This window comes from Camelus bactrianus, chromosome 6, assembly GCF_048773025.1.
Source record: "Camelus bactrianus isolate YW-2024 breed Bactrian camel chromosome 6, ASM4877302v1, whole genome shotgun sequence".
In the NCBI taxonomy this organism is placed as follows: domain Eukaryota; kingdom Metazoa; phylum Chordata; class Mammalia; order Artiodactyla; family Camelidae; genus Camelus; species Camelus bactrianus.
Genome location: NC_133544.1, coordinates 68,732,683 through 68,757,482, shown reverse-complemented (window position 1 = coordinate 68,757,482; position 24,800 = coordinate 68,732,683). Strand labels below are relative to the sequence as shown.

Here is a 24,800-nt window from a genome sequence, read left to right as displayed (position 1 = left end):
AATTCAAATTTAAATTTATGTGAGAACATATATATATTCAACATGCATGTAAGATACAGTCAGTGAATAAACAGAATAAAATTCTAGAGCTGAAAAAAATCACTTATCTTTATGTTGAAAAGATCCACCAAATGTAAAACAGAATGGGTTAAATTGACATATGCATCCACACATGTTTTGACCACAGTTCAAAATTTTAAAGGCAAGGAGAAAATGCTAAAAGTTCCCAAAGAAAATCAGATTGACATCAGACATCACTTCAGCAATGCTAGATAATGGTGAACCTAGAATTCTATATTTAGACAAATTAACATTTAAGTGTGCACGAATAGTAAACACACTTTTAGATGTCCAAGTACTTAGAAATTCTCACAAACTAATTCTAAAAGGATTACTCAGGGTGGTTTAATACACAAAAAGTAAGCACATTAACAAAAACAAAGTACAAAAAAAAAAAGCCAAGATATAGATGTAGGTTACTAGAAAGTGAAAGATAAAAGTCAAACTCAGAAATACTTGTTAATGGAGGTGGTATGGTTGTATGTCTGGAAAATAAAATTAGGTCCATAAGAGTGTTCAATGTAAGACTGATAACAATGTCCATATCCAAAAAACCCCCACAAAAAACTCGATGCTTTCTTATAGTCCAGCAATAACCATCTAGAAAACAAAATGAAGAAACACCCTTTTTACAATCATAACAACAAATGCATAGAAATAAACTGAAGACATGTACAGAGTTTATATGGGGAAAACTATAATTCAACTGAGGAACACAAACAAAAACTTAAATAAATGGAGAGAAATACTATTTCCTTGTATGAGAAGAATCAACATTATCAACATGCAGATGCTCCCTAAATTAACCAGTAAGTTCAACAATATTAAAATAAAAATATCAGTGGCATAAAAGTTTTAGAAACTTGACTAAATCATCATGATATGCATATGGTAAAATAAGCTTAGACTACAAAAAATTCTTCAGAAGAATGAATAATAAAAAGACTTACCCTATCAAATACTAAGATATACTAAAAATTATTGAAAGAATATTCTTCTTGCTAGAGGGAAAAACATACTAGTCAAAGAAACAAGACATGTTATTATAGATTGTTTGGTGTCATGGGGTGAATTGAGTTCCCCCAAAATTCGTATGTTGAAATGTTTACTCCCCACCAGTACCTCAGAATGTGACCTTATTTGGAAATAGGACCATTGCAAATATAATTGGTTAAGTTTGGATGAGGCCATACTGCAGTACAGTAAGCCCCTAATCCAGTATGACTGATGTCCTTATTAAAAGGGGAAATTTAGACAGAGATACATACAGAGAGAACATGCCATGCAAAGATGAAGGCAGAGAGTGAGATGATGCTTCTTCAAGTCAAGAAATGACAAAAATTGTCAGAAAACCAGTAGAAGCAGGTGGGGAGGCATGGAACAGACTCTTCCTCATGGCCCTCAGAAGGGACAAACCTGGTTGGCACCTTGATCTCAGATTTCTGACCTCCAGAACTGTGAGACTGTACATTTCTGTTGTTTAAGCCAGCCAGGTTGCAGTACTTTGTCATGGCAGCCCTATGAAACTAATAGAGTTGGAAAGGATGAACTACTAGTAAATAATGTTGAGATAGCTAACTAGCCAGTCGGAGAAATAAATTGGATATCTTCCTCATTCCTCAAACTGAATTCAATTACAGCTGTTATCAGTGTTTAATGTTTAAAAAGTATTGGAAGAAAATATTGGTGAATATACTTCATGGTATTAAAGTGAAGAATTTTTTTTTGCATTATACAAACTCCAATTACTTTAAAAGACTAACAGCTATCATTTTTTACTTTTCAAACTAGTTAAAATTAAAAATATTGATAATATAAAGCATTGGCTAAAGTTTTAGCAAATGGTACTTTAATACAATGGACATATTTTCTGTATAACAGAATATAAATTCTATATATAGTATATAAGTAATATAAATGTGATGTATTATGTAATTATGTATATTCTGTAGCTCAGTAAACATATGTATGTATATGCTTATTAGATGAGTGAAACTATAAAAAATTTATTTCAAAGACATAATTGGTCAAATATCCACAGTTATACATATATATGTATAGTTGTTCATGTAGAATTATTTATAAAAAGGGATAACTAGAAATAAATTGAGATTGGTTAAATAAAGTATTCTCTATTCATGAAATGGAATTATCTTCATTCATTAAACATGTGATCCATCTCTGTTTAACAATTTGGAAAGATCTGCATGACAAATTGTGGAGTGAAAAAAGCAGGTTAAAAAGGCCATGTGATGTGTAGTATGAGCTCATGTGTGTGTACCCACTATACACACATGTACATCAATAAGTCTAGTCACTCGAAGTCTAGAAAAATATTGAACACAATTATAATAGTGATGGAATTTAGGGTGACTTTTAATTTAATTTTCATATTTTTTCTATATTATTTGAAATCCCAACATAAGTGTTTATTAATAATAATTTAAGGGTTTTTTATTATGAACTTAAAAATAAATATATGTTTAAAGTATTTATTGTTTTTCCCAGTAACTCTACTTTAGAAATATATCTTAAATAATCAGAGATGCACACATGGACTTACATGCAAGGATAGTTGTTTCTAATTTTGGAAATTAGAAAACACTAGAATATGTAACAACATGGAATTTGTACATAAGGCGTGCTATATTCAAGTGACAAAATGCTATGCAGCCATAAAATATAATGTTGGGTAAAATAGTATATATATACTGTATGATTACAATTTGTAGGAAAATTTATGTGTATATATATATGTATATACACATAAATGATTTACAAAAATTGAAAGATAACAAATATATTTTTATGTCTGAAGGCTAGAACTGTATTACTGATATTTCTTTGTAATTCTTTATAATTTTTTCATAAGACGATTCAAAATATATAGCATAGGGGAGAAGGGTATAGCTCAGTGGTAGAGCACTGTGCTTAGCATGCACAAGGTCCTGGGTTCAATCCCCACTACCTCCATTAAGAAAGGAAGGAAGAAAGAATGAAAGGAAGGACGGAAGGAACCTAATTACCTCCCTCCAGCCCCCCAAAATAAAAAAAGTAAAAAAATATATATATAGTATAGACAGACTTTTGTTTTTCCCAGTGCTATGTGTGTATATTCAAATACACACACAGTCTACATATATTATGGAAAAAACACAAGTTTGAGATGAAATTTTCTTTTTCTTTCCATTCTCAAATCTACCTTCCTTTTGCCACATGTTGCTCATTTAGAAGCAGTCCATTCTGGTGCTCCTTTACTCAGAGCTCAGTACAAGTGCTCTGTACTCAAAAGGAATCAAAGAAGTGTACCATCCGGGAGACAGATAGCCCTTTCCGAGAAAAGCTCTATTTTCATCTTTCCCTGCCCCTCCCCCTCCTCTTATTCTGGTACTTTTGGAGATTAGAGATTTTAATTGTATGACTTGCGAAATGCCGTTTTTCTTCCAACAGCTGTGTTTATGGTATATAATCTATTAGCTGCCTATATGCCAACATTTAAAAGCATTCTGATGGATAATACTCAGCAAGGGATTAATCTTTTCCAGCATCACCCTCTTGACCTACAAATGTACATTAGTAGAGGGGGTATAATGCTGCTCTGACATTTGTTTGCAATGTATCCAAATACATTCTGGAATGCACATTCAGGTTTCCTGGCATTGAGACAGACAGGCGAGTCAGCACTAAGACATATAGTTCCCATATGCCAGGGTTAAGGGAACTAGGACTTGCTGAGCTTTCCACTGAGCTTTGCACTGTGTACTTTCACAGTGTCCTCCCCTGAGGTTTACTCTGCTGCACATTAACCGTATCACCTAAAGTACAATGAGGTCGTTTGGTAAATAAGACAGATTAAACAGCGTTTGGGTCTCTTCTTGTGTGTTCTCTATGCATCATTTGATCAGGATCCCCCTACAATACAGGCCAGTAGAGGATTGCCTTTGGGGACCTTCCCATTTTTCAACCCTCCAACTTCTCTCGTGAGGTCTGAAATTTCAATTTCAAATCCTGAATCTGCCATCTACCATCTGTGTGAATTTGAATAGACTGCTTAGTGTTTTAAAGCTCTGTAATGGGTATATCACAGTATATCGCAACGGGTGGGGAAAAGTAAATCATATAGGTGAACCAGTATAGACCTGAAGCATAAGAATTGCTGTATACGTGTTTGTGGAGACACAATAATGTTTTATGTTTTCAGGCTGATTGAGTCATAAAGGGGTATTTTATTGATGGTGTTTATGATTTCTCTATTGAGATGAAACTCTTCTTGGGAGGAGCAGTACTATAAGCCGGAAATAGTAGACAATTCAGATTAATTGATGGTTCCTTGAAACTAATGAAATCCACTGGGGAAGGATCACAAAATAAGTGTATAAGAGGATCCAAAAAGCAAAGTCTTTTACTAGTCAATGGGTCTTATCCTCTGCCATCAGTTATTATCTTTTAGCTTGGGTAATTTCCCCACTAATATTTCTACTAAATATAAGCAATAAATTTTCATTGAAGAAAGGATTTCATGTACTATTTTGTTTACAGATATCTAGTCTTGTGGCTCTTAGCATTTTCATCTCTTTTCATTAAACAATTCAAAGGAAGAATACAATATAAACCATACTAAAAATTTAGGTCAAATTGTAATCATTTTTCCTACTTTTAGTCAGTTTTGGAGTTTGAGCTTGACTTTCCTAGTTATGAGACAGAAAATGGGAATTGAACAAACTTAAACCTTGAGATCATCAAAAGCTTGGATCAAATCTTGCTCTGCCACTGTATGAGGTGAGTAATTTGGGGCAAGTCACTTAATCTCCCCAGTTTCAGTTTCCCTGTCTGTTAAATGGGAATAATATCTATTTCAGAGGACTGTAATAAGGATTTCATAAGATAAGATACAGGAAAATGCATCTATCACAGAGTTTGATAGTTGCTGAACAAGAATGATAGTCATTATAATTGTCATTATAATTATTTTATTATTTTGCTAGCTACTGTCACGTCATTCATAGTCTCAACCAAAATGCTTTGAGAGGGAGAAGGGATCAATGTGGGTTAGTCAGAGTATGAGGTCCACTTGGAAGTAGTACTCTGAGATAGTAATTGGTTTACCAGATGGACTAAATGGAGATTGCAGTGATGAATAATCACAAATGTTTTAAATATTATTTTTCTGATTAGAAATAATTTCAGGTTTTGATTCATTTTTCAGAAGGAGCAGTATTTCAACATGGTCATTAAACACTATTCCTGCAATTTGTCAGTGCCCTCTAACCAAGGAACACTAGAAGCACACCTCTAATTAAACAAAATTTGGTTTATTGGCCCATTACAATGAGGGAAATCACACCATGGGCCTCTAAAAATGATGGTATTAGGAAGGACTTCTGGGATTTGAGCTTGTGGTAGGTGATTTGGGGTCAGGTTCAAGGAAGTGGAGCTTGGCATTGGGTTGGATGCTGTCAGGAAGCAAGAGTCATTCTATGACTGAGTATCTTAATAAATCTTAGCCAGAAGATGAAAGGAATAAAGCAAGGCTAAAGGAACAGTCACTCCTATCAGCCAGGATAAGGATATTCTTGGTCACTTTTGTGGTTCAGTCTTTTGTGAGAAATCTTTTTATCTTGATCCATTGTGGTCATGGAGTGGCCTTTTCCCATGATGGTGTTCTGTGAAATTGTTTATGTTCAACAGGATGACAGTACTGCCTGGATGTGAGTGCCAGGCCAGCTCCTGGCAACACCGAGATCCAACTGACAGTGCCAGGCCAGTTTCCGGCTGCTTGCCTCTCTAAGTTCCTCATTTTCAAAGGATAACACTTATAGCTCAAGGCCCTTAACCAGTTATTTTGAGTTTAACTCCTGACAAAATTGTACCAATATCAGGGCTTCCCAAACTTCATTCAGTACCATATTACATAATTATTAGTTAATATTTTAACCAGTGCCATTTTATATTAAATGAATATATTTTATAAAGATATTTTTGTATCATGACTGAAAACAGACATTAACATTACTTATAAGAGGTAAAAATAAAATAAAATTAAAAAATAAAAAGATAATATAATAAATTCCAGCTGGATGATTTTGCCTGCTAAAAGTTCTGAGGCTAAAGCCTGATTTTTCTTTGTTTTAAAGGGAATCGTCAACTTGTAGAGAGGTTTAAAACTATAACCAAACTGAGATTTTTCACTTGATGTAATCTGAAGGATTGAAAAACAAGCAAAAGTTAACAAAACTTATTACTATGATCACCACCACTATTCAATACCAAGTCTTCATGCTGTCTAAAACAGTCACACCCACTACCTGTTCTACCATGATTATACACTTCTCACACATTGAAAAATACTAACCTGTACACTCAGGACATATAACTAGTTCCCTTAGTCTAAAATATCCAGAAAATAATTTTTGCATTTAGTGGTTCATTATAGCTGCCCAATTGAAAACAGGTTGCCTACGTTACTTGAAATCATAAGAAAGAGAGTTGCTCTAATTCATTTTATTAAATGTTTAGCATAAGTCGTTTTGCCCATAGAGAAAAGGACCTTAAATACTGCATGGGGATTAATTTCAAACCTGGTTTCCAATATACACCATCTTGCGAGTGCTCTTTTTGTTTACAATTGTCCTCGCTTCCTTTAGTTTCTAAAGCAGCAAGATGAAACAGCACAAAGAGAAGAAGACTCAGCCAAGAAACAGGACACTTGGGTCTCCTTCCTTCAATAACTATTGCTGCAACATTGGACACATCACTTGCCTTCATTTTTCTCATCACTATAGTGAATAGGAAAATCTCAGCCCAACTCATATGTAATTGTTGCAAGGATAAAATAAAGTGATAAGCTGAATAATAATATTATTATTTACTAATAAGAATCAAAAGTCATCTACTATAGGCGGCTTGTGTTGTACTCACAGGCGTATAGCCCTATAACTCTTTCTTTCAGTAAAAGACTCCACATAGCAGTTTTGATCACATAAGAGTTAATCTTACACATGTAACTTTTCGTGATCAGCTAAACGTTAGTTCTGGATTGAATGCTAAGTTGTTTTTCTTTCTTTTGAACTTTGAAGGCCTTTTTCCAGATGGTGTCATGTGACATATTGTTTGTGTTGTAGTTCCTGATGACTTTGAAAGCTCATTCCATCAGAGCTGCTTCACTACCCCACCGGGGACCCAGAATAGCCAGCCTTCCCATATGTTTCTCCATCCCTGCACTCTTAAGTTCTTTTGCTGCCTTGCCTGTGTAACAAATATAAATATGGTTTTGGACCTGGATTTCTCCCAGATGAGCAGACTTCAAAGTAAATGTGAGGTGTCCAGGAGAAGAATTTTCCCTTGTCCATCTGTGTGCCCATTGCCAGCAACATGTCTGGTTTTTTTAGTGATGGAGTGATTAAAGGAGGTGGCAAAGATAGGGTGATAGGAGAGAGCCCAGAGTAGTTTGTGACTACCCAGAGCTGGAAGTGAATGGAAGGAGCAAGACAAAATTAAGTTTTCCATCTGGAGCAACACATTAGGTTGAGAATGACAAATTTAGTGCAAGTAGCAGGTTAGCGGTGACATGACATCAACACACATACTGTAACTTTGCATGTCATTATTTAACATGGTAATACATCACTATTATGTGCCCATTACTAGCAGCAGCATCACACTGAACAAGAGATCATTATTTACTTGAGGGCCATGTCAGTGACTGATGAGGATTGTATAATGCAGCAGCTACCACAGGTTTTTCACAATGGAAATGAAATGACTTATTCTTTTATGCTTATGTGTGAGTCAAACTTGAGATACAATGGAGTGGGGTAGAATGGCCTTCTAGTTCTTCTGTGGGGGCTTTAATATCATTCCCAGTCTGAGGATATAAAAATTCATGTGTACTCTTCTTCCACTTCCACTTTTTCACTTTTTCTTTTTGCTTTCTTTCTTTTCCGTATCTTTCTCTTCTTTTAAAAGTCTTTTTTCCATTTTTTGGCTTCTTGTTTCTTTTTCTTTTGAGGTCTCTTCCTCTTGGGCTAAGGAGTATTTCCTTGTAAATGCTATATTTCTTCTTATTCTTAAACAACCTGCAAGTGTTTATTGAGTGGATGTTAGGCTCTCAGTGCTGCCTGGTTATGGGGCCCTATTCATGGCTGTTGAACCCAACTGCCTGCCTTTGGAGTGTTGCATACTATAAAATCATGGTATAGATGGCTTGCTTTAATGTAATGGTGCCTCTTGGTAGGAGGGATGACAAAGGGCAAAACATAAGAGCCATTAGAAGGAAAAGTTCATCAGAGTATGACCTTGTAAGCAGGGCATGTTAGCTTTTTCATTGTGTGCCATTACTGGCATATAAAAAGTGCTCAGTAAACAATGCTTACAGACAGAGAGCCATTCATGGTCCATGGAAAATGTTCACTAACGTTTTATAGAATAAATAGATGAATAAATAAATGGAGTGAATAAATGAATGACATTTCTTCATTTTTATTTTCCTCCCCTTGTTTAAACTTAAACATCTTTTTTCATTACATTAGGTAAATGTAGTTACCATGTGATCCAGTAATTCTACTCTTGGGCATATATCTGGAGAAAACTCTGATTCAAAAAGATACATGCACCCCGATGTTCATAGCAGCACTATTTACAATAACCAAGACATGGAAGAGACCTAAATGTCTATTGATAGATGATTAGATAAAGAAGTTATGGTATATATACATACAATGGAATACTACTAAGCCATAAAAAGAATGAAATAATGCCATTTACAACAACATGGATGGACCTAGATTGTCACTCTAAGTGAAGTCAGACAGAGAAAGACAAATATCATATGATATCACTTATATGTGGACTCAAAAACTGAACTTATTTACAAAACAGAAAGAGACTCAGACATAGAAAACAAACTTATGGTCACTAAAGGGGAAAGGCGGAGGGAGGGATATATTAGGAATTTGGGATTAGCAGATACAAATGACTGTATTCAAAATGATAAACAACAAGGTCCTATGGTATAGCATAGGGAACTATATTCAATAACTTGTAATAACCTGTAACAATAAAAGAATATGATGAATCACTATGCTATCCACCAGAAACTAACACGACATTGTAAATCAACTATACTTCAATTAAAAGAAAAAAAAAAAAAAAAGAGGAAGTGCTGCCCAGCTTGGGAGCTTGTAGGAGGGAGCCTGCAGAGCTGGGACTCAGCCACTGAGGAAGGGAAGGGCCACTACCTGAGTGGAGCTGGTACCCCTGAGGGCGGTCTGTACGTCTAGATCTGTAGCATGTTACCAAAACGGGGGGCCATTGCTCTGGCAGCCCAGGCAGGTCTAACACGTAACTCAGAGACAGGGAAGTCCCTTCCCTCATCCTCTCATCTTGAAACCCTTCTCTCGTGCCTCTTATTAACAAAAATTTAACAAATAGGAAACATAGTTTGTAGAGTCCTAGTTACAGCATCACAAACCAGAAGAGAGAGCTGGGGCTGAAAACAGCAGAGTAACTGCAACAGGGAGCAAGTATGTGCAGAGCCTCAGCTGCACCTCTGTTCTCTAATGCAAGTAGCCGCTCTTCATGGATGACTCTTCATGAATTTTTTTTTAATATGATTTTTTTAGATTCACACAGAATTATGTATCTCAGGACCAAGTACTGAACCCAAGATCCACGTGGCTGTCTTTTGTTCCCTGGCTGCGCCCTGAAGCAGACTCCTCCCTTCCAAGACATGCTCTTAGATTGAGCCTAGAAATGAAAGCCTTTGCCCCGAACTCATTTTCAGTATAATCCAAATGTGTTTTCAGACCTGGGGAGCTAAAGCATGGGCAGAGAAATATAAAGTTTGGGCTTCCCAACAAAACCCCAACCTTTAGATTTTTCAGTAACTTACAAAGCCCGGTTTCCCACCATGGTCGTAGTGTCCAGTCAGAGGGCAAGCCGGGTAATCACTGACGTCCCTCAGTGTTAGTCGGGGGCATCACATCTCTCAGAATTTTCTCCTTCCTCAGGCTCCAAGTATTTTGAAAGGTGCTTCTTCATTTGTTGTTAAATGAATTTCTGCTTTTCTCCTATATGTGTGCTTTATATTTTATACATACTTAATCCATTTTTTGTATTTAGTTATCTAAAGGAAATTCACCTTTTGAATAGTTAATGGTTCCTCAAGATAAAAAAAAAATCAAATTCTGATTTGGTAAATTTATGTTCTTTTGAAGTGAAAATTCGCAGATACAAGGGCAAAATGGTAAGTTAAAAATTGAAACGCACAGAGAATACAGCAAATGCTATAAGGAAACAGTAAGAGTAGATGGCTAGGACTGAAGAAAAGGTGTTTAAAAATCATATACTTAAGTAGGGATCATAATTCTGCCACTAACTGGCCATAAGCTCTTGGTTGAGATTCTTGACCTAACTAGGACTCAGTTTCCTCATTAGGAATACTGTTAGTATTTACTTCATAGAATTACTGTGAATGTGCAATGAGATTGTGCTGGCTAAGGACTTAGTCTAGTACCTGGCATATGATAAATGCTCAAAAACTGCGAGAGAGGGAGAAAAATCCCAGGCCCATGTAAATAATACAGTTCTTTGATTAAATGTGATGAAATGCTTCTTACGTCTTCCTTTCTGTCTATATAAGAACTAAAATTCAGTTTCCTTTCTGCTATAAGCTCAGAAAATGGTTACTCTTGTTCTGTGCAACTTTGTCTTTTTATTTTTAGAGCCTTTAAAGTTATTTTAAAGGCATTTTGGAGGATTGCTAACTCTGTATTTCTTTCCCCCTTTAACAGAAATTTAGGAGAGATTGATGCTGGGTAGAGGGAAATCTGAAAGGCAGTAGGCTTAAATCCCAAGGGCCCCTTTGGCTTAACTATGCCAATCTGTATTACAGGATATCCTACACACACCCTCTGATCTCAGAGCAGCGAGATAGCGGGTAAGAGCAAAAACAGTTTACTCCGGGGAGCCTCACGCAATTTAGTCTAACCTACCTGTCCTTTTACTTGTTCACTGAACGACAGGTCATTCTGGATGCTATAGAAACAGGTGAAAACACACCACGGCCATTAATAGTATTTTACTTCTGTCCTCTGTTTTGTTGCTTTGGGAATCTGAAGGGTATTTTTTAGATGAGATGATTGAAAAGTTAACATATGATTTAAAATTGGACTAATTTGGAATTGACATGACCTTTGTTCCAGTTGTATTTGCTCTGGGTATAACCAAACAACGAGAGGCCGATGAGGAAGGGTCTGATGCTTCTTCCAGGGACCACTGAACTGTGCACATCCATCACCTGCACCCTCTGCTGTTGGTAAGCCGTCCTCTTAAACTCAGCTCAAAGGTCTTCTCTGACCTGACTCAGCTTTGGAGCCCAGATGTTTTTCATTGTGTGTACACCTCTGTCTCAGTCTTGTGGGACCACTCCTTTCATGTCTGCTTCCCACTAGACCGTAAGCAGCTTGAAGACAGGATGATACCTTATTGAACTTAGTGCTTTAGAAGCTAGCTGTACCTACCTACCACATAGCGGGCACTCACTACAGGATGTATTAATAAGTAGATGAGCTTAGTTCAAACAGCTGATTGTAAAGTCTGAGAAGAATTTGGGAAATGGGAGTAGCAAGGAATATTGGAATTGAAAAGAATATTACTTGGCTGGATAAAAAGAGCCATAAAGCTAGACTGTGTTTAAATGGAATTAAAGATGAGACCATTTGTGAAGATAAGTTAATAGAATCTCTGTTATTATTTATAGACTCATTATTTCTGGTTATAATAATATTCAGTGCTCAAGGAAAGGTCAAGGTGATTACAGAATTATTCTAATAGGTCATGAAGGAAACAGAATGTTACTCAGAGCAGTAATTAAGTAACTTTCAAGCTGACCACACTTTGCTGATTAAAATTTCTTTAAAGATAACAATGGAGTAAATAAAAGCATAAACGAATCATTATGATGTACAATTGAAACGAATGTAGTATTGTGTATCAGTTATACCACTAAAAAAGAAAAAAATGAAAAAGCATAAACAAATTTTTTTAAATATATACATATATGCACTTTATGAAGTACTTATGGTGTCCCAAGAATGAGTGTGTTGAGCATAGTGATGGAATTAATAAAGTTTCAGGTATAGAAAAGAAGCAGTTTGGAAAAAAATTCATATCAAATTTCACATTTCTTGGCTAGGCATACAGGATCCTTTACAATGTGCCCACCCTAATACCACCCTACCCATCTCTACAGTCTCATTTCTTTCCATTCACTGAAGGTGTCACCGTTCCCCACTAGTCTTTTACATACATGTCTCTGTATACCTGCCAGCCTTCAGTGTCTGCTCAAATTCTAGCTAATCCCTGGAGTCTTCCTTCACTCCCCCAGTGTCTGTTTAATTTATCCCTCCATCTCTGCCACACATGAAAGTGTATCCTGGAAATTAGGGGCCATGTTATAGATGTATTTATATTTTTACCACCTAGCACCATGGCCGTTATAGAGGGCGTGTCACATGAAAAAATTAATGCTAAGTGAGATTTCAGGAACTTTTGGAATAAAAAAAAAATCTGACGGAAGAAATCTAATTTTTTTTAGATTTGGATGTGAATGTGTTCGTTCATTGTGGGGAGAAGTAATCTGGAAAGAAAAAAAAGAAGAGGAAGAAAATAGGCCCCAGAATCAGAGGGCAGGCCTGGGCAGCACTGCAGTTTTTGCCACAATATAAATCTCACTCGGTGATAAACCCAAGAAGATGTACAACAGGGCTTTCACAAATCAACATTTCCTGGGTATATGAAAGTTCCATTTGGAGTTCAGGCCTACCAGTTCAATACCTTTTCCCTCAATAACCATAGCCAGCAGAAGGTATTTAACTTCATGAATTATAAAATGACAAGAAACATTTCTGTATTGGTTGTGGATTCAATCCCACAACAGGTTCAAAAGTTCAGAAGCAGCTAATACCCAAATTTATCATCGTAAAGGTTACTACATGAGCAGCATTTTTAAATAATATATACTCTAAATTATTGAAGGTAAGCATCAACAGGTAAGAACACAGTATTTTTAAGTATCCTCTTGTTTCCTAAAATGCTTCAGTGCTTTTCAGATATTCCTTAGAGTAATAAATAATGAAACTATGTATACTTTAATATTAGTAGATAGCTGCTTGGTATGTTTTATTGTAAACAGATATTTTAAGTCTCATTTTCTCCAAATGCAATCATTATAATGGAACACTAATTGAAAGTTTATTCTGTGCCTGGCACTACAAAACATTTTATAAATACTAATTCATTTAACAATCTTATAAGCTGATTTCTGTTATCAGCCCCATTGTACAGATGACAAAACTACAGATGAGAGAGCACCCAAAACAATCTATTCTTATTTTTTATCTCCAAAGCTTTGCTGATTCTGTTGCCTTTGCCTGGAAGATTTCCTCTCTCTCAATTCACTATTTACTTTATCATCTCTTCAAGACCAATTTAAATCTCTTTCATGCACTTTCCTGAAATCTTCCCTAGGTTTTCTGAACTAGGGTGGCTCCCTCTATGCAATTATTCACTAATTCATTCATCCACCCATCCATCCATCATCCCATTCATCATCTATCCACCCATCCATCCAACCTTTATTAGATACTGTTATGTGAAAGGCTATGGGAATTCCCCTGCAGAGCTTGTGTTGGTTTACAGGCTGACTTGTGTTTTGGCTTCACATAGTAGGCTTGTCTCCCTAGTGAGATCATAAACTGCTTGAGTGCAAGCATGGTATCTGAAGCTTCCCTGTAAATGAACTCAGAACTTGTACGGGTTAGCAGATGAGGAAGGACTAAGCTCTAAAAGATTCTTTGGGTCAGGAAATCCAAAAGACACTAGAGTATGAGAAAGGAGTGGTCAGAGACCTTGAAGAACCAGGAGAATTTTCAATACTATTCAGTTCTTTAGAGTGGTTTATAAAGATGACAAACAAACAAAATGATTGTGTTTAGATAGTTAGATGAGGACCAAAGCTCTCATCCATGAAATGCAATGATTCTACTGTCTAAAAAGAGACTGCTGGTGCCTAGAAAAGTGGTATGAGTCTTGGGATTGAGAGCCAGATTGCAGAGGGTTTAGGAGGTGGATGAGGAAATGAAGGAAGTAGCTTTAGGTTTCTCATTCAAGCATTTGACAGGAAATAGAGGGGAAGTAAGATGCTAATTATAAAAGGCCAAAGAATGAGATTTTTAATATATGAGAATCTATACTATGATTTTAGAAAGTAAAAAGTTACAGAGAAAGGGTAGAAGAATTTCCATGGTTGGCAGGAAACTGCCCCCCCACCTCCTTCTCTGGGAAAAGAGAAAATAACCCAGTTCATTCCTCTGCTTCTAGGCAAATGCCAGCTCACCCTCTGGGCTATTGAAATCTGTCTTTCTTCATTCCTAGCTGCCAGACAGAGCAGTTTCTTCCCCCTGTCTAAAAGGTTCTCTGACAGATATTGACCAAATATAGTTGCTTTTTTTCTTTCATCACCATTCAATTTGCTTAAATAAAAAGTCCAATGAAAAATGACTTCCTTGAATATATCTACCCTGCATCTATCCTCTTCCGTTATTTTTGGATGTCCCTCTGGAGTGATTTGGTTATATGCATGTAACTCCCCATTCACCAAGTCTAATATGCAAGTCTTAAATTTTTAAAATTGCCTGGGCAGTCTATGGGCAGTGCAGAAACAGTGCAGGTCGTCCATTTGTGACTTGAAATCTGATACTCTGAATCCAAAGGCATTACCCACTGTATCCATCTCTATTGCATTTCATGTCTCCTTTTCCTCCCCGTCGTTCACCAGACAATAATGTTCTCAGATCAAATATTCTCTATAAATTGAGAGGACATTTAGCTGATTTATGGGGCTTTTAGCTATTATATACTTACCTATTCAATAAAAGTAAGTACTTACATCACATGACACATATGCTACCTTCACAATATAAGATCTTTCCTTCAAGGGATTCAGGCATCAAATTGTAATGAGATTTCTTGTAGCTAATACATCACTTAAGGGCAAACTGACATTCTGAATCTATTTCTTTCTTTCTTTCTTTTTTCATTTTCATCAATCGAATTCAGGGCACAGCATTCTTTTAATAACCTTAAAATTATGAAGATTTTAATTTTCTTTTTTAATCAGTGTAAACCTGTTGAGTTAAACAAAAACTAGGAGAGGGAATATTTGCTTTGCACTTAAGGGCAGAAAAGGAATACCGCCTTGGTCTTTTATTCAGCATTGCCAATTTCTAGTACCAGAAGCAGAATAAATGCTGTCTTATTAGCGTCTATGCCATGGGAAAATCTTCAGGGTAAATGCATCTTATATGGAGCTTATTTTGGTGTATCAATCAGCACGTCAACAATGAACAAATATTTACTTCACAAGGTACTTTAAGTATTTCAAAAAGTCTAAGATATAACCTAATAGAGTAAATTCCTTGAAAGTCACTCTAAATTCAGGCTTTCTGAGCATCTGCCCTATTGACATTTTGGGCCAGATGACACTTCGTGGATGGCTCTGCTGTGCATTGTAGACTAAGTTTAGCAGAATCCCTGGCCTCTACTAGCTAGAGGCTGGTAGCGTCCCTGCCCCAGTCATGACAACTAAAATTGTCTCCACATGTTGCCAATTGTCTCCTGGGGGGCAAAATGACCCTCAGTTGAGAACCTCTGCTCTAATCGGGCCTACCATGGATTGACTTTGCTCCACTGTGAACGTGATTATTGCAAGATTCCAGGCTGTTTGGATCTAAGGAAGTTTACTCTTACAGCAAAGCCATCTTATGACTCTGGGAATATGGGAAATGTTACTTGTGTTCCCCATTACTATGTTACTTGGTGCTATGAATGTGAGTGAATTATTAAATGTGGTGATAACACTTTCAAGAGAGGGGCTTTTAGCAAATCTAATTCCTATATTGCAGTTTAGGAAGGCTCAAAGATTAAACCAGATCTGAATCAGAATTACGGAGTAAGTGAAGCTGGGTGCCGGTACTCACCCCACAATACTCTTCTTTGAGAGTTTAGACCCAAAATCTAGTCCTGGATCGAGGTTTCTCTATTTCAGACCTAAGTAATAGTCATTATCCATTATCTCATCATTACTCAAATGGATATTGTCTAAAACTGAATTTAGTATCCCGCTATATACTGAATGTTGCTTTTTCCCCGGATATGCAGGGCTTAGCAGGAAGATGGCCATTGATGAACCAGGAAGTGGGCTCTCACCAGACAGCAGACCTGCTGCCACCTTGACCTTGGACTTCCCAGCCTCCAAAACTGTGAGAAATAAATTTCTATTGTTTATAAGCCACCTAGTCTGTGGTATTCTGTTGTAACATCCCAATTGGACTAAGACATAACCCAGTGCAGAAATAGTCCTGCTTCCCAATTTGCCAGTTTCTTTTTATGGAGCCGCCATTCTCTAAAGGTTTTATCTGATCTGTGCATATTCTTCCCATATCTCATAAATTTCCAAGTCCTACTTGTTTCTCCTTATCAGTGCCACTTCCATTAAACACTACCTCTCTACCTCTCTTGTTTGCAAGGATCAGCACCTTCGTGGTCACTTGACTGAATTATTACCACACTTTTAAGAGTTCCTAACCTCAGTCTCTCCCTACCTCAGATTCTCCTGTATGCTGCTCTCAGACTTTTAATACGATCTTCCATCCTCTTCAGGGACCTATATATCATGTCACTCTTAATTTATTGAAACAAATACAAATTTCACAGCATGATATTCTGGGTTGTTTCTCTGTTTACTTCCTTTTTCCCTCTCAACATTTTTTTAAAAAATTTGTTTGTTTTTGTTTTCAGGTCAGAGTAGATCCTTCCAGTCCTGATTCACATTCTGATAACCTCAATCTCTGTAGTTTGTGGGTCTCGTTCTGTTATGTTCTTTCCTCCTTGCTGCAAACCTGACTTTATACTTATAATAATGATAATTACTATCTATTAAAAACCTGCACACTGCGAGGTACAGGACGAAGTGTTTTCCATATGTTTCCATAGGTCCTCTTAGCCCTGCTGGTAAAGCTCTGAGAAGGTGAGTATCATGTTCAAGGTCACATAGCCAGGATCTGGCAGGGTCAGTGCCTGAATCTCAGTCCATCTGGCTGCAGCACCCAGGTTCTCAGCAGTAAGTGCTGTGTGTTAACCACTCACTCATGGGTTTATATATTTGGTATTAAGTGGATGAAGGGTAAACATAGAAGAAGGGGAGTTTCTTTCCTGAAATGACCTGTCTTCCAAGTTGGTTCTCTGGAAATTAACTCTTTTCAAGAGTAAGTTTGACAATCCATGCATTATTCAGTTATAGAGAAACAGCAGAGAGTGTGTTAAAGAGATGTTGCAAAATTGCAGGCCTTGGAGCTAAGAATATAAAGCCCAGGCACTACTGCAACTGGCTGGTAAGTACAGCCAGGGGCACCTGAGAGACCCACCACTAGTCAGTGAGGGCAAGAATATAGCTAAGGAGAGGACAAAAAAAAAAAAAGGAGGAGGAGGACAAGGGAGGGGATTATAACACCCTAACACTAAGAGTTTAAGAGTGACTACAAGAGAGAGATCTTTTTCTAGCAAGGAAAAACTAATGATAAAATAAGATCTCTGCCTATATTATAAAGAATTCATTGGGAATATATATTTTCTTAAGTTGAGTTTAATACACTTTTATATGGAAAATTATTTATTTTGGTTTATCTAATTTATTTTTATTTAATAGCTTTATAAAGAGTTTCATTTACAATATTGTGCAATTGTAATGTAAGAAGATATAAACATTTGAAAGGCACGATCTAAGTGTACTAGATAAGATTTCTTTTGATTGATTCTTCTAGGTTTTCTGTTACATGACAAGCCTCTTACATAATTAGTCTCAAAAGAGGACAGAGTTTGCTTATTGCCTGATTAATAATATTATATTAAGCACTGTGGGTAAGCCAGAAACGATTGTAACACCATTTCCAGTCCCAAAGGAACTTACAATCTAGCAGGGTAATTAAGACAAACTTACAAGCAGATAGAACACAATGCAGAATGTAATATATACTGTAAATGTTCTGAAAGGGATTTCAGAGAAGATTTCTGGAAAAGGAAACATTTGAGGTGGTTCTTAAAGGAATGGTTTGGAAGATGTAAAAAGTAGATGGAGGAGAAGAAGGGATTTTAGTTAGGGAAAACAGTAGAAGACTCTCATATCATATAAAAATATCACATCATATAAAGATATAAGAGTGGGAGGTTGCTGGGGTCTTGTTCCATCAAAAGCTATGGGTAGTATAGGAAATTTCAACAAAGTTTCCTGAGCACCACCTGTGTGCCAGACAAGCTGGATGAAAACTGGGCCTGCCCTTAAGGACCTGGAAGAATCTATTTGAGGCCATACCTTGGGGAGTTTTGAATCTGACTTGGAGACTAAGAGATCTGCACAATACGGAACCTTTTGAATATTTTAGAGAGGGACCCATTTGCAATATTTTTTTAAATATTAGAAATATTTTTTTAAACAGATGAATTTCATAGGCAGATGAACATAGGAACCTAGTCAGGAAGCATCTTTAGGAGGTTATTATAATGGTTCAGGAATAAGATAATACAAGAATGGGAAACAGACTTAGAAATGAGAATTACAGCAAGAGAGAGCATCACAATTTAGCAACTGATTTGTTTACTGGTTTATTGGCGATGATTTACCCCTTGTAGTCTCACAAACTAAATTTATTTGCTTTTCAAAACATGGGAAGATCTGATTAAATAGTTTTCAACACTGTTTATAAATACAATTGTATCAAAAAGGACTTGATGAGACCTTTGACGGTTGTATTTCGGGAGCATTATGGCATGTTTTGATCTTTGGCTTAAGAATAACCCTGAAGAATTAAAATAAAAATTTTCTGGAAATTCAAAAAAAGCTTTGGAGATGATAGATTTTTTTTTAAGTCAGAAACAAAATTAAACAAAACAAAACAAAATTGAAAAACCTGGTTTATCTAGGCTAGTTATATTCCAGAAATTGGGTTGGTATAATTTGATATAATTTCTCTTCTATGTCCCCCATCTTTGTTTTAAAACAGGACTTAATACAGACAATAAAGAGGTACAACTTTTTTTAAAAACTAAAACTCATGTATTTTGAAGGCAAAATTAGCTTAAGGAATTTACCCTGGCATATCATATCCGTTAATTGTAAGTATCAAGACATTTTTATTCTTTTCTCCTAACAGTGTAAAAATAAACACAATTTTGCATTCTTAAAAAATGAGAAGGATAGCATTCATGATGCCAATGCAAATAGTGTATCAATACAAAGCAAGCATATCAAATGCCAGCCAGCCTGGCAAAAACATCCTTTCAATAGGGTTCTCAAGCCCAGTGCCAGCACAGTGCCCATCAGAGCCAAGGTCAAAAGTATAAAAACACTCCCTAGTCTGCGACCCTGTCTGCCAGAGTCTACAGGCACAAGGATTGAATTAACACTCTGGCATCTTTTCTTGAGGGGTGGCTCCTTCTGTTACAGGTGATAGAACCGAAGGACACGTATAAGATCACTGCAAAGGACAAATCTGTTGTCACGTGTGTTGTCTGCTGATATAAATAGGAAAACTAAGATACTGCTAGTTTCCAAATCATATCTCTTCACAGATAGATGCTGCCAAAAAAAATCAGTCAATCCAATGAAACAATTGATCTTCCCTGAGCTTGGCATCATGTAGATCAAACAGTGGGTGGAATTTTCTCCCTACTTTTTTATCTGGTTGGTGTTAATGTACTATAGTTTAGTCAGAAATCACTGAGGCGTGAATAAATTATATTCAGCATTCAGGATGATGTCTATGAGAATGTTGGAGGTGTCTACATATGAGTATAGTAGAGGAAAACTTGAATTTAGTTCGAAAGCCTTTTCCTTGTTCTCAGGGAGTCTGGGCAACATAAGAAAATTATCTGAATATTAGTTTTGATTCAGAATTATACTGATATACTGCTAATGAGAAATAAAACAATATTTTTTGGTAGGGAAGGTGACTCAAAAGCCAGTGTCTTATTATTTTTAACAGAAAAGTATCTTAGGGAAATTCCTAGAGCCAAGATATGATGTATTCAATGTTAGATTCATATTAGAGAATTACATGCAGTCTCAAATTTGTACTGTAAAAAGGGCAAAAAAACCCACTTTTTTCCTTTTTTCTATTCCTTTTTATAATGTAAAAAAAGACATGGAAAAATTTTGAGAATAACACCATGTGTTGGTATAAAAGGACCCACAGTGATCCTTTTGTAGAATTGCTTGGTTAAAAGCACACAAGTGAAAAACATGACAATAACCAATTGTAGGAACCAGGAAATAAGCTTTGTGACTAATAAGCTCAACTGTTTCTCTGTCCTGTGGAGTTAGGAAAAGAGGAAATGTGTTTACTTTATATGAGAGAAATTAAAAGAAGATGTAGTAAACTTCTGGACCAGAACTGTCCAGTAGAACTTTCTGCAATGAAATAGAACTGTATCTGAGCTGTCCAATATGTCAGCCACTAACCATATGTTGCTAATGAATACTTGAAATGGGGCTGATGTGACTAAGGAACTAAAATTTTAAGTTTATTTAATTTTACCTAATTTAAATTTGTATTTAAATACCCACATGTGCCTAGTGGCTCCTGTATTGGACAGTGCAGGTCCAGACAACACGAGTGGTTAAGCATTAGATGTGTGGACCTCCATGAAGTAGGAGCATGTGGCCAATCTCATGAGAACCTTTGTTGATCTTCCCCTGTCAGATTGGGCCTTCTCTACTGGAGCTACAATCTTGTCTTATTTATCCAAAGAGGATTCCATAAGCGTGAATTCTGGAATTTGAAAATCTGAAATAGCTGAATATGAGCCTTATTTTCAAAGTTTAAGAAGTCAAAGATATATTTAAAAGGCTTTGTGGACACTTGGTTATTATCTAGCTAGGTGAAGAGCTTGAGAAAGATTAATATTATTATCCCAAATGTATCTCTTGAGAAGACCAGAGAGTAATATGATTTACCAATGTTACAGACGGTGCCCAATATAAAATCAGTTTGTGTTTCAAAACTTCATATGTACATAGTAAAATAAAATTTGTAAATAACAAATACAACCCAGAATGCATTTTCTTGTTGAAAACTTAAAATTAGATTCCAAACTAATCAAATTAGAAACCAAATCTCTCAATAATATTACTACATAATACCAGGGCTGTTATTCAGTAGTATGTGTAGTAGCTAAAATACTGAAATATTTTTATGTTCTTGCTAAATAGCCACTGCTTTGCCCTACCCCCTCACAATTAGTCCCTCTTACGACTCTCAGACCTACCACAATCTAGACCCTAAGGGTTGAAGCCTGAACCAGCAAGGGGCCTCTGAGGCACCCCTCCAGCTGGCATTTATTAGAATTGGTTAGTGCCTAAGCTCTACTGGTTGCTGAATAGTTTCCCTCCCATCCTCAGCATGCTCTTCCTGCAGGACTATTATAGCATGTGGTAAGTGATTTCTGGAAAATCATAAGCTCTTAAAACTGAGTAGTGAAGATGTAAAACTATAGAGAAATTATGCATTTCTACTCACATTCTAAGTCCTGTGCAGAAGAATATCTAACCACTATGTTGTGTGTTATGCCCTCTATAGTCCTTCTTCACGTAGCTCTCACCCAACAGTAAGTCTCTTTGCCTAACATCTGTGGGTGGCTCCCCCTCCAGCTTCATACCTGCTAAGTAGAGCTCACCACTGGAAAGATTTTAATAATCTGAATTACAGTGAATTATGAAGAATAATTTAAAAGTGGGAAAGTATATTTTCTTTTTGTGTTAGCTTATTTTATTTTTATTTTTATTTTTTATTAAAGTATAATTGGTTTACAATATGGTGTTAATTGGGAAAGTGTGTTTTCCTGAGATCTGCTTTCTAAGAAGCATTTTTGATGGGATTAAATAGTTTGGATGAGTTATTGAAATATGAAAACGCTTTTAAAATGTTTAATCCTGAAGAACTAGGGGAAAGGTAATAATTGAGAAGCAAACTGATCCATTCAAGCATATTTTTTCCTTCTTTCAGTGCCTTTCCATTTTTCTGATTTGTTTGAGTTCCACCAAATTCTAAAATTCTTAGTAGTGTGTGAATGAGCCAATTATAGCATTATTGCTAGATCAACCTATGATAGGTGAATTGAACAAGTCATGAAACCTTTCTGCCTCACTTCATGTCTTTCTTTATTTTTTATTCTTATTTTTTATTCAAGCGTAGTCGATTTACAATGTTAGTTTCAGATGTACAGCAAAGCGATTCAGTTAATGTATACATATATATGTATATATATTTTCAGTTTCTTTTTTATTACAGCTCATTACAAGAATTGAATATAGTTACCTGTGCTATACAGTAGGTCCTTGTTGTTCATCTATTTTATATATATTAATGTATATCTGTTAATCCCAGACTCCTAATCTATCCCTCCCCACCTTCCCCTCTGGTAACCACAGTTTGTTTTCTGTGTCTGTGAGTCTATTTCTGGTTTGTAAATAAAATTTGTATTTTTTTTTTTTTTTTAGATTCCACATATAAGTGACATCATATGATATTTGTCTTTCTCTGTCTGACTTACTTCACTTAAAATGATAAGGTCTCTGGGTCCATCCATGTTGTTGCAAATGGCATTATTTCATTCTTTTTTATTCTGCCTCACTTCTGATAGTTATAAATTAGGAACTATAGTTCCTGATCTTATTTAATTCTTAAGGATATTTATATGAATTAGATCTTGTAACTACAATGTTTTGAGATCTTAAGCTATTCCTTTGCTCTTCAGCTCCCTTGAAAACTATGAAAAATGTATTTCACACTGTCAGTTTCATATTGTTTATATTTATTATACTTATATGTATATTTACTTGCCAACTGTTTCTTTGGAATGTCACCACTATAGAAGAGGTTATGGAGTTAATAGAGCTTATATATTAAATAGCAGTTTTCTCAAGAAATGAGTTGCGCTTCACATTTTCCATTGTAGTTAATGCTTTCCCTTGTCTTGCACATGATTCCATGTAGATTCTGGGACTGTGACACAAAACTAATTAATATGACTTCAATAAAGATTTTCAAGTGAAAAAAATGAACACCACTATTAATACCCCAAACCATTGTTGGATGGGATTTTCCCTTAGGATACTAGGCAATCTTATTTTTTGGCCCTAAAATGATGGGGTTTTTTTTAATTCAAAAGAAAGCCAGAATCCCAAGTTACCAGGGAAGATACAGGAGACAATATTTATCTTTTTCTTTTCTTTCCTTTTTATTTTCAAGTAATTACTTTGCTTTATGCCCTTGCCAGCTGGACCAGAACCAAGCTTCTTAAACAGAGTCATTCAAAACTAATCCATCTTCCCTGTTGGAAAGGGCTATGGACTGCCCCCATCCACTACTCTTTCAGAAGGCAAACACATTTGGAAAAGCCTCTTTCAAAAGACCACCATCAGTTAGGAAGGAACTGGTGCCTCTCAAAGACTGTTTCATTTAATACTAGTTATTTAAAAGAACAGGGCCAATTTTCATCCCCAGTTGTCAACAGTATATAACATGGCTGCAGCAACACAGGAGAGAGAAAAGATTACTCCTTTGCTTCATGTCTGTGACCAAAACCAGCAGAGAGCAAATATAAGGCAAACAGCGCATCTCAGCACATCATATGCCTGACATACGATGTGTTTACTGTCCTTGATCAGAAACAAATAAAAACATTTGGAAAATGAATCAGCATGAACAAAACTGTCTCATTCCCTAGAATTCTTTAGGTGAACTTTGCATCTCCAAGATTTCAAAGACTACCTCAAGTAATCATAGTGTTCACACAAAGTGAGTGTGAACTCACACACAAAGAAAGTATGAAAAAAAGGTTCATAGAAGCTGAATTTGCAGGTTCCAAATGAGGAAAAGTTGTGGAATGAAAGGACTTGGATTTTAGGCCCAAAGTCATCAGTAACTAGAAGCAAGAGGTAAGCGTTTCGTTTCCTTAAGTCTGACTTTCTGTGTCTGCTAAGTAAGAACGAGAAGAAACCTTACTCATCTTCCACATAAAGGCTATCCTGAGATTTGGAGGAATTCACAGGGCTGTCTGCCTCTCAAATGGGCTCCGCATTCTCCTAGGAAGCACTTAGCAGTTATGACAGGTCCTTGAAGCCACAGGATAAAAACATGGCATCTTCCTAGAACATTAATTCTATTATAAGATCTTGTAGGATAGTTGAAATTGTTTGGAATTTGAATTTGGCTTCTTTATTAAAATAAGCACAGCTATGTCATGACTTTTTTATATAAAGTAACATTTCAAAGAATTTTCTTACTTTGGGGAAAAAATTGTCTTAACTTTTCTTACTTTTACTGGTATGGTCTATATTCTGAGAACTTCAGTGTTAACCATTCATTCTTGTCTACTGTTTGTGATTCTTTCCTAAAAAACTTTGATAAGCCCTATAAAGGAAGTCATTTTAAAAACTTAAAAGCTCTCTACTAATGCATGCTTTTGGTTGTGGTCTCATTAGTAATTTTGTCAAGGAAGGGAGCATTCTCAAAAAAAAATTTTTTAAATATGAAGTATCTTGTTTTTACTTTTTTTAATTGAAGAATAATTGATTTATAATATTATATTAGTTTCAGGTATTCAATGTAGTGATTCAATATTTTTAT

General features: G+C 35.9%; 1 long non-coding RNA gene across 1 annotated transcript in view; it reads left to right on the top strand.

Moving 5' to 3' along the window:
* LOC123619681 (uncharacterized) overlaps window positions 1-13,043 on the top strand; it is a 294,028-nt gene extending 280,985 nt beyond the window's left edge. Inside the window, exons 4-5 of the long non-coding RNA XR_012507282.1 lie at window positions 11,262-11,374; window positions 12,656-13,043. This is a non-coding gene — a long non-coding RNA (uncharacterized LOC123619681). The remainder of the gene's footprint in view (window positions 1-11,261; window positions 11,375-12,655) is intronic.
* The last annotated feature ends 11,757 nt before the right edge of the window (window positions 13,044-24,800 follow it).